We start from the raw sequence: 13,639 nt of genomic DNA, 5'->3' as shown, positions 1-13,639 counted from the left end.
CACAGGTAATAATAAAATATACCATATACTGTACTAAACAGAACTCTTTGCTGACGTGACCATCTTCGGTAGAAGCAGCGTAGTGCTAACACCTCCTAGATAATGGTGACTTGTGTCCATGACAACGTTGGCATGTAGGCGAGTCTCTGGTATGTGTGGCATACTGTGTTATTGCAGTGCGTACTGTGTGAGAGGTGCTCGTGCCTGGGGTGTAGCTGATCTCTGCCCACCTTCCTTCCTGCTCTGCCTTTTATCCCAGCATTTACTTGGTGCGTTTGCTATTTTTTTGCAACCTAGGGTTTAAAACGTCAGCTGCCGATTCCAGCGCCCATCTGCTTCATACACACGTGCATTTATGCCACATTTAGTCAGTGTCACCTATTACTTATGCCTACTGTGCCAACCGTAGGTCCCTGCCCCAGCGAAGCTTGCAATCTATATGGCCACTAAAGCTAGTACATTGGGGTTACTGTAGTAAAAATGGACCACTTACCAGTGTGTGGGGGCAGCTAAGGGAACGCCGTATATGAAGGATAAGAGAGGACTTTTCCGTGTGTTTCCTCCCAACCATAGTGTAAGGAAGCAACCCAGAATAAAATGACTAAAACATTTTCCCCTTGGCATCTGCTCGGCCCTGTTCCACGCTGTAATGAAAGACTATTCTGTGCTGCCAGCAGCAGTAAACACCTTGCTGTCGGGTGATTTTTAATGTGTTTCATTTTCAGGAACCCTGAAAATAAAGTCCACTTATTTTGAAATAGGTTTCGACAGTAATTTAAACCATTTTGAGTCTGACTCTTTTTTTTTTTTTTTTTTTTTTATAGAATTCTTGGAAAATAATGTTTTCCTGCAGTGCCACTCCCACTGTCCCATTCATGTGCAGTGTTCTTTAATTCAGCACAGTCCTTTCATGTGAATGTTACACATACCTGTGCGTGCGCAAAACGAGGAGCAAGGGCTGTTCTAGGCTCGGTATATCGCATCGGTCGTCGTAGACCTCGCTCGTTGTCTTCCATGCGGAAAAGGAACCGAATCGGGGAGGCTTAAAGGTGTTTTTTTAGGATTGAGCGGATGGTCATATAATGCATCCTGAGTACATTTGTGGTGTTCCCCTAATCTACTGAGAGGAGCCGCAGTGTTCTCCTGTCCTCTCATTAGTGTGAAGCAGCAGCCCCTGCCATTTAATACATTTGGAAGGGTCAGCTGTCTCCTGCCCTGATTTTAATAGTATTTTTAGTTTTTATGATGGATTAATGGTAAATGTAAGCATTGTTTAGCGTATTAAAGGGACTCAATGAGCCTATTCTTTATTTAATCAAATTATTCTTTAAAACGATATACGACTGTGATGTCGTATCTTTTTCTGGGGAGATTTTCTGATGATCTAGTTCCATGCAGTCGCACACACACCTGCAGAGAGCTTATTAAGCTATAAGCCTGTGCCAAAAGTCTCGTCCATGGAAGCTGGTCAGTCCACTCCCCTCCCGCCCCCAATTAAATATACCAGTATCAGCCTTTTAATTGGCGGCAGGAGGGTTTGCTGCAGCGGAGTCACACAAACAGGTTGAAGTGTTCATCTCTGCAGTTATGTGAAAAGATCCAATTGATTAAAATCCCTCCCTCCTCCCCCCCCCCCCCCTCTCCAACCACCACCACCTCCTCCTCCAAGAACTCCGACTGTGTCTCTCCCTGCATTTTATAGAGGTCATGTGTGGCGCAGAGCCTTCATGATGAGACTGGTAATCAGAAATGCCGCCTCCTTATCGTATACGGTGCACAGACGGGAGGATGGGCTGTCAGGTGATGCTGCGAGATCCCATGTATGTAGAAGCAATCCCTGACAAGCACTGCCTTCTGTGTCCTGTCTCCATAGCAACACAGACCAAAGCGTGCCCATTTCAGCTCGCACTTTTTGCACCGACTGCCAAGGTAGATGAAAATCCAGCCACATGGATCCCTGTCCCCCCCTGGCTTGCCACCCGAACGATAGAAATAGCAGAATTATTAGGCACATGTTAGTGAGCCCAATCTTAAGGTGCCCATACACTAGTAAGATTTATCTTCAGATCTGGCTGGTTGGAACAAAAACATGGTTATGGACGAGTGACAGTTTGTCAGTATTCCAGCATGTCCAAGCAAATGGTCAACTGTCATTTGCTCTCATCCATAACCATGTTTTTGTTCCAACCAGCCAGATCTGAAGATAAATCTGAGTGTGTATGGCCACCTTTACAGTCTGTAGTGTTTATTAGTCACCTGTCTTTCACCTACATGCAGCAGGGGCATGTGATGTTTTCCTGACTTCACACGGTATATGACTGTAGCTCATCACCTGCGGTTTTCCAGCGCACCTTCACATTGCTACTGATCGGAGCGATGTAGGGGCATTTTCTAAGCATTCTAGTCAAATTCTATCAGATCGCTTAGAAATGGAAGGAGTTGGCTATGTTGTCTTTAGTATAATCAGGTGTATGGCCACCTTTACAGTCTGTAGTGTTTATTAGTCACCTGTCTTTCACCTACATGCAGCAGGGGCATGTGATGTTTTCCTGACTTCACACGGTATATGACTGTAGCTCATCACCTGCGGTTTTCCAGCGCACCTTCACATTGCTACTGATCGGAGCGATGTAGGGGCATTTTCTAAGCATTCTAGTCAAATTCTATCAGATCGCTTAGAAATGGAAGGAGTTGGCTATGTTGTCTTTAGTATAATCAGGTAACCTCTTACGTTACCCGGGCATCTGTAGTTGCCTGTGGCTATTGGGGAGCATTTGATCAGCATCTTACTGCATTTTGATCTTCACTCATAAGATCACTATTGTGGGGCAGTACGGACGGTGTAATGGTTAGTATTACTGCCTCACAGCACTGAGGTCAATGGTTCCATTCCCACCATGGCCCTAACTGTGATGGGTTTGTATATTCTCCCCGTACTTTCGTGGGTTTCCTTCGGGTACTCCGGTTTTCTCCCACAATCCAAAAATATATTGGTAGCTTAATTGGCTTCCAACAAAATTAACCCTAAAATGTCTGTGTGTTTGTGTACATGTGGTAGGGAATATAGATTGTGAGCTCCACTGGGGCAGGGACTGATGTGAATGGTCAAATGTTCTCTGTACAGCGCTGCGGAATATGTGTGCGCCATATAAGAAACTGGTAATAATATGATCCTGTAAATCCTACCAGTTCTATATGAGACTGTCTCTGTGACCGCTGTACCCCAGCTGGACAATTTCTCATGTTCAGGGCCTTGGAACCGCGTTTCATCTCTCCCTTTTGGATGCGTCTGTGCTTTTTTTTTTATTATACATATACAGTATAATCTAATGCAGGAAGGAGACTGCTTCACGGCAATAACCTTACATTCCACTGGGGCTGGAAGAATTATTAGATTGAGGTCACCGGAGAGATCACCAGAGCAGTTATCCATTATATTTCTGTACGTGATTGGAACTGAAAGCAGGCACTGAGCCTCTGTCCTGGAGTCTGTGCTGCATTTTCCCTGGGAGGAAGATTAATGCTTTCTGTATGGAGGAGAGAAATAGGGGAGTACAAGGAGAGGGGTGTTTCCATAAGTTGCCTGACAGTGATCTATGAGCAGGACAAGTTGGCAGCACTGTAATATTTGGCTGGACCGTAGTAGGGGCTATAGCTCGCTTGTCTTTATACCTCACATAAGAGTTTCCAGGAAAGGTTTATTTCATTTCTTTTTAAAACGTACATTTTTTTTTTTTGTTATGTCTTCTATCATATGGGCCACTGACAATGATCGGGGTCCCGCGCTGGTGTTTTGGAACTATCCGCTGAACACCATATTAGTTGGCAGCTATTTGTAGGGGCGGACTGACATTTCCTATTAGGGCTAATGGTGTTTAATGATATTAGCAGCTGTAGGGTGGGCTCACTGCTTAATAAAGCCGCCCAGCTCTGTCGGCACAGTAGCCGCACCCACTGCACCCTCTGAGGTAGCCCTGGTGGGTATATTTATTACCACTTATAGCGCACACACATTCCGCAGCGCTGTATAGAGAATATTTAAACATTCCCATCAGTCCCTGCCCCATTGGAGCTTACAATCTATATTCCCTACCACATGTACACGCACACAGACATTCCAGGGTTAATTTGTTGGGAGCCAATTAACCTACCAGTATATTTTTGGATTGTGAGAGGAAACCCGCGCAAGCATGGGGAGAACATACAAACTCCACACAGTTAGAGCCATGGTGGGAATTGAACTAATTACCTCAGGCAGTAATGCTAACATACTGTCTGTGGTGCCCACTCCGGGAATCTGCCTAATGAATGACTGAGTTCATTAGATTGCCCAGGATGCCACGTGCCTACCACCAGTGTATTGCCACGTTTGTAGTGTACCTAAAACAGCTGCTACTTGGCAGACCTGTATTGCTTTGCTGTTCCCCACCTAGCTGCCTGTCACTGCCTTGCGTCAGACAGCAAATCGCCTGACAGGAAATTGTGCGGTTTAGCTATATAAAAAGAACAATCCCCTCAAAGAAAACTGAAAGTGTGCTTCAGTGGTGCGTGAAAATATTCTCTACATTCTTAATAAGCAACTTAAATACAGCCCCTAGATTGTTCAGAAGTCTCGGCTCCACTAGCTAGTGACACATGAACACACTATCTGCTGCAAAAGGCCGTTGGGGAACCTTCTAGAGCCTTTGCAGAAGTTACAGCTGGGAAGTAGTGCAGAAACCGGAAGGAGGGCAGTGTGGCTGTGATTGATAGTCTGTGGGGAAGGAGCTGGCCTAGAGGTGGAACAGGCCTCAGACAGGAGAAGGGGAGACTCTGAGAGGTGACATACTGACATTACCAGCTATTTATATACACACATACACACACACACATTCTTTGGTTAATTTTGGTGGGAGCCAGTATAATTTTGGTTTCTGGGAGGAAACCCTCACAAACACGGGGAGAATATACAAACGCCGCACAGTTAGGGCCATGTGGGAATGGAACCCATGACCACCTCAGTGCTGTGAGGCAATAATGCTAACCATTACACCATCCGTACCGCCTGTAGCCATCCTATTCATCACATGCAGCTTTGTCTATACTGCAGCAGATACAAGTCTGCACTTATACCCCTTTCACACCAGAAAATGCAGGGACCCACCTGGGAATACGGCCCAGGGATCATGCCGGGGCATTCCCGGGTTGGCCCCTTCACCAGAAAAGTCCCTGCATTTTCTGTTGTGGGAAGGAGGCGGAATGGTGGCGGAGAGTACTCACTCCGAGTTGCCGGTCCTCTGTGCAGGCCGGGGATCCACACAGGTGGTGGGCGCAGATGATGCAGGTCACCGGCTGCAGTGAGGGCGCCAGAGAGCTGCGCCATATTCATCCGCCGCCTGTCCTGTCATCTGCCTCCGTCGCCTGTGTGGATCCTCGGCCTGAGGACTGGCAACCCGGGAGAGTACCCCTTTCAACCCGGGAACATTCCTGCTTCCTAGCAGGGATGACATCCTGGGATTTTGGCTGGTGTGAAAGGGGTATTCGCTACATATATTGCTGCTCCATTGATACGGTTGGCATCTGTGTGGGATATTTTGTGTTCCCCACTGGAAAGGTGATCAGTTTGTGGACACCTTGGTGCTGTGTGTATTGAGCAGGACACCTACCCTGTGTCATGGAGACAGAGCTGTTGAGCAGAATGAGTTCTAGGTAATGCATTTGCAGAGTGTTAGAGGGAGCTTTAACCCTTACGCTGCAAAGCAGAACTGCAGTAGAGTATTACAGCGCACCTCTGCCCCAGGGGCAGTGAAAGGTTCAAGGAGAAAGACAAAGATCCACTGAGGAGCCCCGGAGTCTGCCGGATTATTGATACTGCTCTTCTGTCTGCTCTCTACACCGAGATTGCATCAGCCACGGTAGAGCTGCCAACTTCTGGTTTCTGTACAAAGAGGGAGGCAGACAAGGCCCTGTCTCTTCCGAGGCTTCTCCTGCCTCTTCCTGAAACCTCTCTGAGGCCTGGCGTTTCCTAAGAGTCACCTTTGTTCTCAAGGCCTCTTTCAGGCCCCCCCCCCCCCTGCCCATCCGCTTCTTTACAACCTAACGTAGTATATTGCAGACCAGGCACTATACTGCTCAAGTTTCTGTCCCCTCACCCTGATTATGAAACCCAGTATATCTATATTTGTTTAGTTCACTCAATGTGCGAAATCTCATATGAAAGGAGAGGAATTGCCAAGCAACCACCTCCTAACTGTCGTTTTTCAAACACATCCAGTGATGAGGCAGTAAGGAGCTGATTGGCTGCTTCTTATCTTTGTCCTCTTTATCTTATTTTGGGATTCCTCAGTTTCCCCCTTTGCTGTATGAGGAGGCTGGGAAAGCGAAACCTCTATTTCTGCTTATTCCGGTGGTATATTGGTACGGGTTATCTGCATTGTAGGTGGGAAATCATATAGTTCTCTACCAGACATTACTAGACGCTGACTAGGAAGTAGGGACGTCAGTGTTTTGCTAAGCAATGTATAAAACGGGTTGCTCAAGGCTAAGCCAAGATAGCACGCTGACAAGATGTGTTCAATGTCAAATGTAGCAGAAAGGGACCAGCGTGCACGCAGCACCGGCCCTGTGTGCGGCCACTGGCCTGTAATAGGCAGGCTGTAATGTACGTGTTGTGGTCACAGCAATGTCCGTTTAGTTGCTGTACCAGGATTTCTAATCCTAGTTGTATGAAAACAAAGCAGCGGTTATTGTTAGGAATTATCAGTGTTTTCTGTTGAATCCGACAGTCGTTCCTTGTGTTTTTGTTGTTGTAAGAAAACGCAGAAAATGAGCATTGATGGCGATAAGGTAACGTGCTACATATTTCTGTGATCATCCATCCTGCAGGCCACCTTAGTGACCAGCAGTGATCCCCAGTCACTAGCACCTGGCGATCCCAGAAGAGCCAGCAGTGTCACTGAGTAATGACCTTTTCCCCTGCAATCTTCATCTTTCCCGGCTTCCGACACACGGGAAAACCACACTGTTGCGTGCACACAGCCGTGTGCTTTTGGTCTGTGGAAGGGTTTAGACACAGTCCATCCTCACTATAAAACACTGCATTCATATGTACAAAGAACAGGCCCTTTATGGTATTTGTGAATGAGCGATATTGGCGTGTTTACTATTACAGGAAGTCATGTTTTGTGGTATTTTCCCTCAGAAATGTAAATTATTCTGTGTTGTCATATTGTACACACACACATATAGGCATGGCCCCAGTGCTATGACACAGCAATGCTGACCACCGTTCCTTCGCGCTGTCCAACGACATGTCTGAACATCTACGTGAAGACTTGAGCTTTAATGGTTAACAAAAGTAGAATTGCATGTATGCAGTGCCATATTTGGGCAGCACGGATGGTGTAATGGTTAGCATTACTGCCTCACAGCGCTGAGGTCATGGGTTCAATCCCCACCATGGCTCTAACTGTGCGGAGTTTGTATATTCTCCCCGTGCTTGCGTGGGTTTACTCCGGGTACTCCGGTTTCCTCCCACTATCCAAAAATATACAGATAGGTTAATTGGCTTCCAACAAAAATTAACCCTAGAATGTCTGTGTGTGCATGTACATGTGGTAGGTAATATAGATTGTAAGCTCCACTGGGGCAGGGACTGTGAATGTTCAAATATTCTCTGTAAAGCGCTGCGTAATATGTATGCGCTATATAAGAAACTGTTAATAAATAAATAATAAATATTTCTCATCCTTAATGGATGACTGGTTCAGTGGGTAGGTGCCCTGCTGGAAGCAGTGTGTGCTGCAGGAGGCCGTGCCAGTAATGAGGTCTGATAGCAGAGTTGGAATAATTGGATCACTGCTATGGATGGTCCAAAGCTCTTAAAATATCTCCATAGCAGCCATTTCCCTTTTAGTTATATTGGGGCTAGTATGTAGGACTGTAGTAGTAGGTCGGTACCTCTAGCCTGTATAATGCCGTTTTTGTACATTATGGGAACATTGGGTTTACCTCTCCATATAAAAGGTAATCTACCCGGCCCAATTGAATAATTTGACGCTGTGAAGCAAACGGTTATTCTCAGGGTTAATCACATGTATAACGGAGCCGTCTACTGTGACGTAAGCACAATGTAGGTTATTGTGACTTCCTAGCCGGAGATGGAGTATGGCTGTCATTTGTGTGAGAATGTGCCACGTAGTGTATGTAATATAGTGGTGAGGACCTCTTACGGGCGTTATTTGTTTGAGGCAGGTATTGATCTGGGAATTTAGTCCCGTTTGCTGACCTTTGACATCCAGCCTGTTTGCTGAAAAGTGTTTCTCTGGCAGGGAATTAAAACACCTGTGCACAAGTAATGATGTCTGTTCTTGCATATCATATCTGTTCCCAGTGCATCCCCCCCCCCTTCATATCTGATCCAGGTGTCTTTCAGAGTACAGATAGGTGTTTTATGGTCCTCACCTGCCTGGACCTTGTCACAGTCTCCTGCATTCACCTTTTTGCATCTGTGCAATACATCCCCTCCTAAGAATATCAGTTTACAGGCAGCAGCAGACTCCGATACACTACTGCACATAAGATTATTCCCTTCCAATCCCACACACTGCTCTGCTGGAGAATGTGTTGTGATATGAAACCATTGGAGTATGTGTCGGTAGTGACAGAGAGGGTGTGACAGCGCTGGGGGAGAAAATCCTAATTCGTGGTAATCCAAAGGACGCCTCTTAGAGCCACATTTAATGATTGCAGACCCTGATCTCTCACACATCACTAGAGGGCAATGTAAAGTATCATTTACCTGCCATCTATCTGTGTGACCGTGCAAAGCGCAACAAGGGATCCTCTCTATAAACCTTTCCCCTGGCCAGTAAATCTGAAGGCAGATGCATAGAATGTGTGCCGGGTATCTCCGTGTCCCCCTGTAGTAATCTCTCCCTTCTTACCTTCCAGCAGACCTCCAGAGGACAGTGGGAGAAGAGATTACTGGAACCTGGCGGCCGCAGGCCAGTCACAAGGTAAACGTGTATGTCCTGTCCCTCCATCCCATCCCCACTATTCCCATCACTTGGTTTGTTGCCGGCAATGCATGGGTTAATAAAATATCTCGTTTTCTTCTGGAATGAGCTCTTCCTGTCTAATTGAGCCAGAATGATGGAGAGAATCCTCTACGGGAAGATTTGGGGTCAATAGCTTCTCCAAGCCACACAGAGGTGTCTGATAAATTGCAGCGCCTCCTGGGGACGGGATAAAGGAGGGCCGTCCAGTCTGTCTGCCATTAGCACCGGCTGACAGCCGCGCTGCAAATCTCACTATTGATTTAGAAGGAGCTGGGAGGTTAGGACGTGCCTTCCTCGTTACTGCTGGGAGCCTGCTGCAGAATGCCAGCTGTGGACAGGAGGAGAGGAGGAGAAATCGATAGAGAGAGCGCAAGTGAATTTGGTGCATATTTCCAGGAGACGTTAGAGAGAGTTATCTGGAATATACGCAGTGCACAAACAAATCCCTGGACCGGTTGCTAGAAGTAACGGCAAAGCTGTGGGTTTTGTTTTTCCAGCATTTATTAGAATAAGGTGGAAATGACGGGATACGAAACAAAGGGGTTTCCAAGTCTGCAATTCGGTAGTAGAAACTAAGTTTGTTTGCGAAAGTCACTCCAGCGCCCCGGCTGCCTTGTGCTTGTACGTGTACACAGGGAGAGAGATGGAGACTATGGGGGTTCTCCTGCCTAGCGGCGAAAGTCACCGTGGGGCTAGCGGATCTGGTTTAGAAGTGTTTAGGTTTCAGACCATGGAGTCCAAACTGTATTTTAGCCTGTGCAGTTAATTGTCCCACGAGGCCCTGTGATACTTATTTATTACTAAACCATGCATTCTGTTATTCAGGACTGATCTCAGGCTGATCACACACGGGGAGATTTCAGGGCTATTACTAAGCCATCTGACTAGGTCGCTTAGAACGTGCCCGGACATCGCTCTGTGTGTAGGGGCCATAGCGGTGCGCAGCTACCGCCCGTGTATTCATATCCTGCGTGCAGGATAAATCTAGTGCAGGCATGTCTGCCAAACTGTGGCCGACCAGCTGTTGTGAAACTACACATCCCAGCATGCTTTGCCATAGTTTTAGCATTCCCTAATAGGAAAACTGTGGCAAGGCATGATGGGATGTGTAGTTTCACAACAGCTGGAGGGCCATAGTTTGGACATGCCTGACCTAGTGAGAACGCCAGTTGGGGCCAGTGTTCTCACCGGAGATACCTGATAGATCGCTCAGCAGACATCGCTGTACAGCGCTGTGTGTTGAGCAGTCTTGCTGAGCGATCTACATTGCTGAGATAGCTCACCCGGTTTGTAGACCCCTTATAAACACCACCATAGGCGTGGAGATGAAGCATTGGCATCTTCCACTTCCGTACTTTGAATTTTGAATTGGTAAGAGGTGTGATTGTTCTAACGTGTATAGAGGCTTTTCAGGATCCAATCTAAAGCTCAAAATGATCTCCAGTAAAAAGTCCACATAAATGTAGCCCATGATTGTTAGAAGCCGCATGACCTTGGAGTCATAAACTGCTGGAACCAGGACGTATGTACTGCTGTGAGCGCTCGGTTTTTGTGTAGGGGTTTCTAGGGACCTTCTACATTCTGTTTACAGCTTCCGTGGCAGGTTTTATAAGACTGCAGCTGATGGTTTCATTATTGCCATCCTCGGGGGAAGTAGGAGAACACATCTGAGGGAAAGCCGATCTGCTGTAGAGGCGAGTTGATATTGGAGCCAGTAACGGACTTTATGGTCAGAATCCTATATAATAACAGGGTAACTCTGCTCCTCACCTCTTTGAGGGAAGCCAAGAGTTTTGACCCCCCCCCCCCCCCCCCCCAGCTCACCACTAGATGGCAAACGACGGAGCAATTGAAGCGCTGCGTTGTTCAGCCGCGCACAGCCGTCTGAGCTGACATCGCCGTTACGATGTTCCATCATTTCGATGGGCTGGTAACAAGTATAACAATCATTAACTTCATTTACATCTTGAAATCTTGTCCCCATAGTGTCTGAAATATATGATGACCTCTTGGCTTTGCTTTGGAAGTTCACATCTGTATTAAATACCTCTGGGTGTTTCTTCAAGGCTCTGCGCATTTCTCCTTGCTGTCTCCGTTAGTTGGTAATACATCCGTAAACCATCGTGAAACGCATTCGTCTCAGAAATGTGTCTATTGTGGTTATATCCAGGGCCGGCTCTACCACTTTAGGCAGCTGCCTAGGGCGCCAGGATCTAGGGGGGCGCCACCAAGTCTGCCTATCAAAAAATAAAAGATGTCTGTGAGGATCCTTGTTGTACTTAATGCAGGCGGTTGCTGTGGAACCTCTACGACCTCACCTCCATACTTTCTCTTGAGGCATACTTCCCTATTTAGCTTCCCTCTCTTCCTGTACTCTGTTGTGGGTGGCAAAGGGGAGGGTGCTGGGGGGCCTCCAGAGAAAGCAAGAGTCTTGCCCACCTACCTGGGGGGCTGGGAGGACCACTCAATTTTGGGAGGCTCCCTGCTATTCCAGAATGTTAATCAAGTATGCATTAAAGGGTTATAAAATGGTTATTGGTGGCAGTATGGGGGATGGGGGGTGGCAGTAGGCTGGATTTTTGCCTAGGGTGCTGAGAAGCCTTACACCGGCCCTGGTTATATTGTGATGGCCTCAAAAGTACTTTTGATTGTAGCTTTTGTGTATCCAGTAACCGTATTCTGACTTCGTATTGTGTCAAAAATGTTGTTTTGGTGATTAAAGTGCAGCCTGTAGGGACATTGGAGCAATGCTCAACTACAATTCCAATCAGCCTCAGAGTGCGTATGTCTGATGCTGTACTAGGCCGAAGGAACGCTCAAAAAGTAGCATCGAAACACTGCAAGTTGTGTGATAGTTACAGCTATATATAGTAGTAGGCTCAGGCCGCATACCCCCCAGCTACCAGTCACGCGTGAAGCTGCTCTCCTAATGTGTCATGTTTAATATCTGTTTTCAGTGATCTCCTGACACTCCTTCATTCTTAGATTGTGCAGAGTTCTGGGGAAAGACCCCATACACTAATGCACCATCGGCGGTCGGAATCTGCTGAGGGAAACGCTCAAACCGGGTCTGCCGGAAGGCACCAGTGTGGAAGCTCATGGTGCGTGAGTTCTTGCCATCATTGTATCATGGCCGAAAAATGGCTCTGGACCGCTCTGTATGGCCTTCCTGGTGTTGCCGACTGGGATATCTACCTGATTTTGTGGATCCAGAAGGGCATTGCTTGCTCATGAACCCCTAAATGTGTGTTGCCGGCTGCTGCTGCAGAGCTGGAACCACAGTATTCCCATCTGAGCACACACTACTGCCCCCTGCTCAAGAGCTATCTTACACTGTGTGCATGACTGGCACAGAATCCTGCAGGAGATCAGAACCTGTTCAATGAGGATTATCCACAGATTGTGTAGAGGTTTTCATCTGTCAAAGGAGTTGAATCTGGTGGTGTGCACCTAACCTGTGGCCTCCACCGAGGAGAGATTGTACCTGTTATTCCGGACGCTGTCCAAAGATCAGCAGAGGACGCTTAACATATCTGGGACTGATGATCTAACTCTCGGGCTTAATATATACCATAGCCAGTTTCTAGCCAGCCTTGGCCAGTGGTTAGCAGGTGCTGTATTCATCTCTTTATCCTTTGATATCACTTCTGGAGGTGGCTGAGGTAGACAAATTAATCACCGGTTGTGTCATGGCTGGAAAAAGGCGCACACTCTTCTGCTAGCCAACATCTCTGCTGGATGACGACCTGCACCCCTCCACCTGACCAGCATCACTAGAATAGCCACATACGGGTCAATGACCTTCAACGATACTTGTTGGTTGGATCCTTCACCGCTTATGACTCATCATCTATAAAGAGTTGGAGATTTGAAACTTCAGATTTCCTTCCTTGAGGATTCCACCAGTCGCTTCTTCCTTCTTAAGGAAATGCAGAGAGAGAATATTATTTTGTTTGTGGGACCGACAAAAAAGGCCAACGGATCCAACATGGAAGATCTTCAAAAGCGGCTAGTACAACAACCTGGAAGAGCACCGATTTGATGACTTCCCAGCTTGTGATGGAGAGAGCACATTGTTGGACTGGGACACCACCATGGCACTGCAGTTTCTGCTCTGTAAGGATGCTGTGATTGGGTTAGCCAGGCAGCAGGGCCTGCCAAAACCTGACAATCGGAATATGGCTGTTTTTCATGGATCTACAAGTACGTCCCAATTCACGCAGGATAATCGGACGTTGCTGGGGCTACATTGCCATACACAGTATGGTGTCCGCCTAGACTTTGGGTTGAGGCTGATTGCTTTTCTCTACCATCTCTCTGGGGGAAGCCCTGCATTGGATTGGGAAACAAATGGGCACTGATACTTTATCGTCGCGGAACCTTACTTCTATAAGACGTCAGCTCTGGGAAATCTTCATAGTTAAGTATCTGCTAATGTTAATGTCCATGAGATTATATTGCACATGCGTGTTCCAGGACTGTAATAAAGGGACTTATCATGCCATAGTGTATCTGAAGGGGAAGCGGTTGAGATGTCTTCATGAGGACTTGGTCCTTCTAGCTTTGTGCATACATGGACATTGTTATATGGGCTGGATCCA

At 47.0% G+C, this 13,639-nt stretch overlaps 1 protein-coding gene across 5 annotated transcripts in view; it reads left to right on the top strand.

Moving 5' to 3' along the window:
* The window catches only part of SETD5 (SET domain containing 5), a 71,876-nt gene that overhangs the window by 24,142 nt on the left and 34,095 nt on the right, over positions 1-13,639 (top strand). For 4 of the 5 annotated variants that reach the window (XM_083155958.1, XM_083155959.1, XM_083155960.1 and 1 more), the window contains exon 2: positions 8,932-8,996. The gene's annotated coding sequence lies outside the window, so the exon portion shown is untranslated. The remainder of the gene's footprint in view (positions 1-8,931; positions 8,997-13,639) is intronic. The other variant, XM_083155957.1, reaches the window with a different exon arrangement.

This window comes from Crinia signifera, chromosome 8 (assembly GCF_055691185.1).
Source record: "Crinia signifera chromosome 8, ASM5569118v1, whole genome shotgun sequence".
NCBI lineage: Eukaryota > Metazoa > Chordata > Amphibia > Anura > Myobatrachidae > Crinia > Crinia signifera.
The sequence above is the reverse complement of the archived record's forward strand: the minus strand, read 5'-3'. Positions and strand labels throughout refer to the sequence as shown.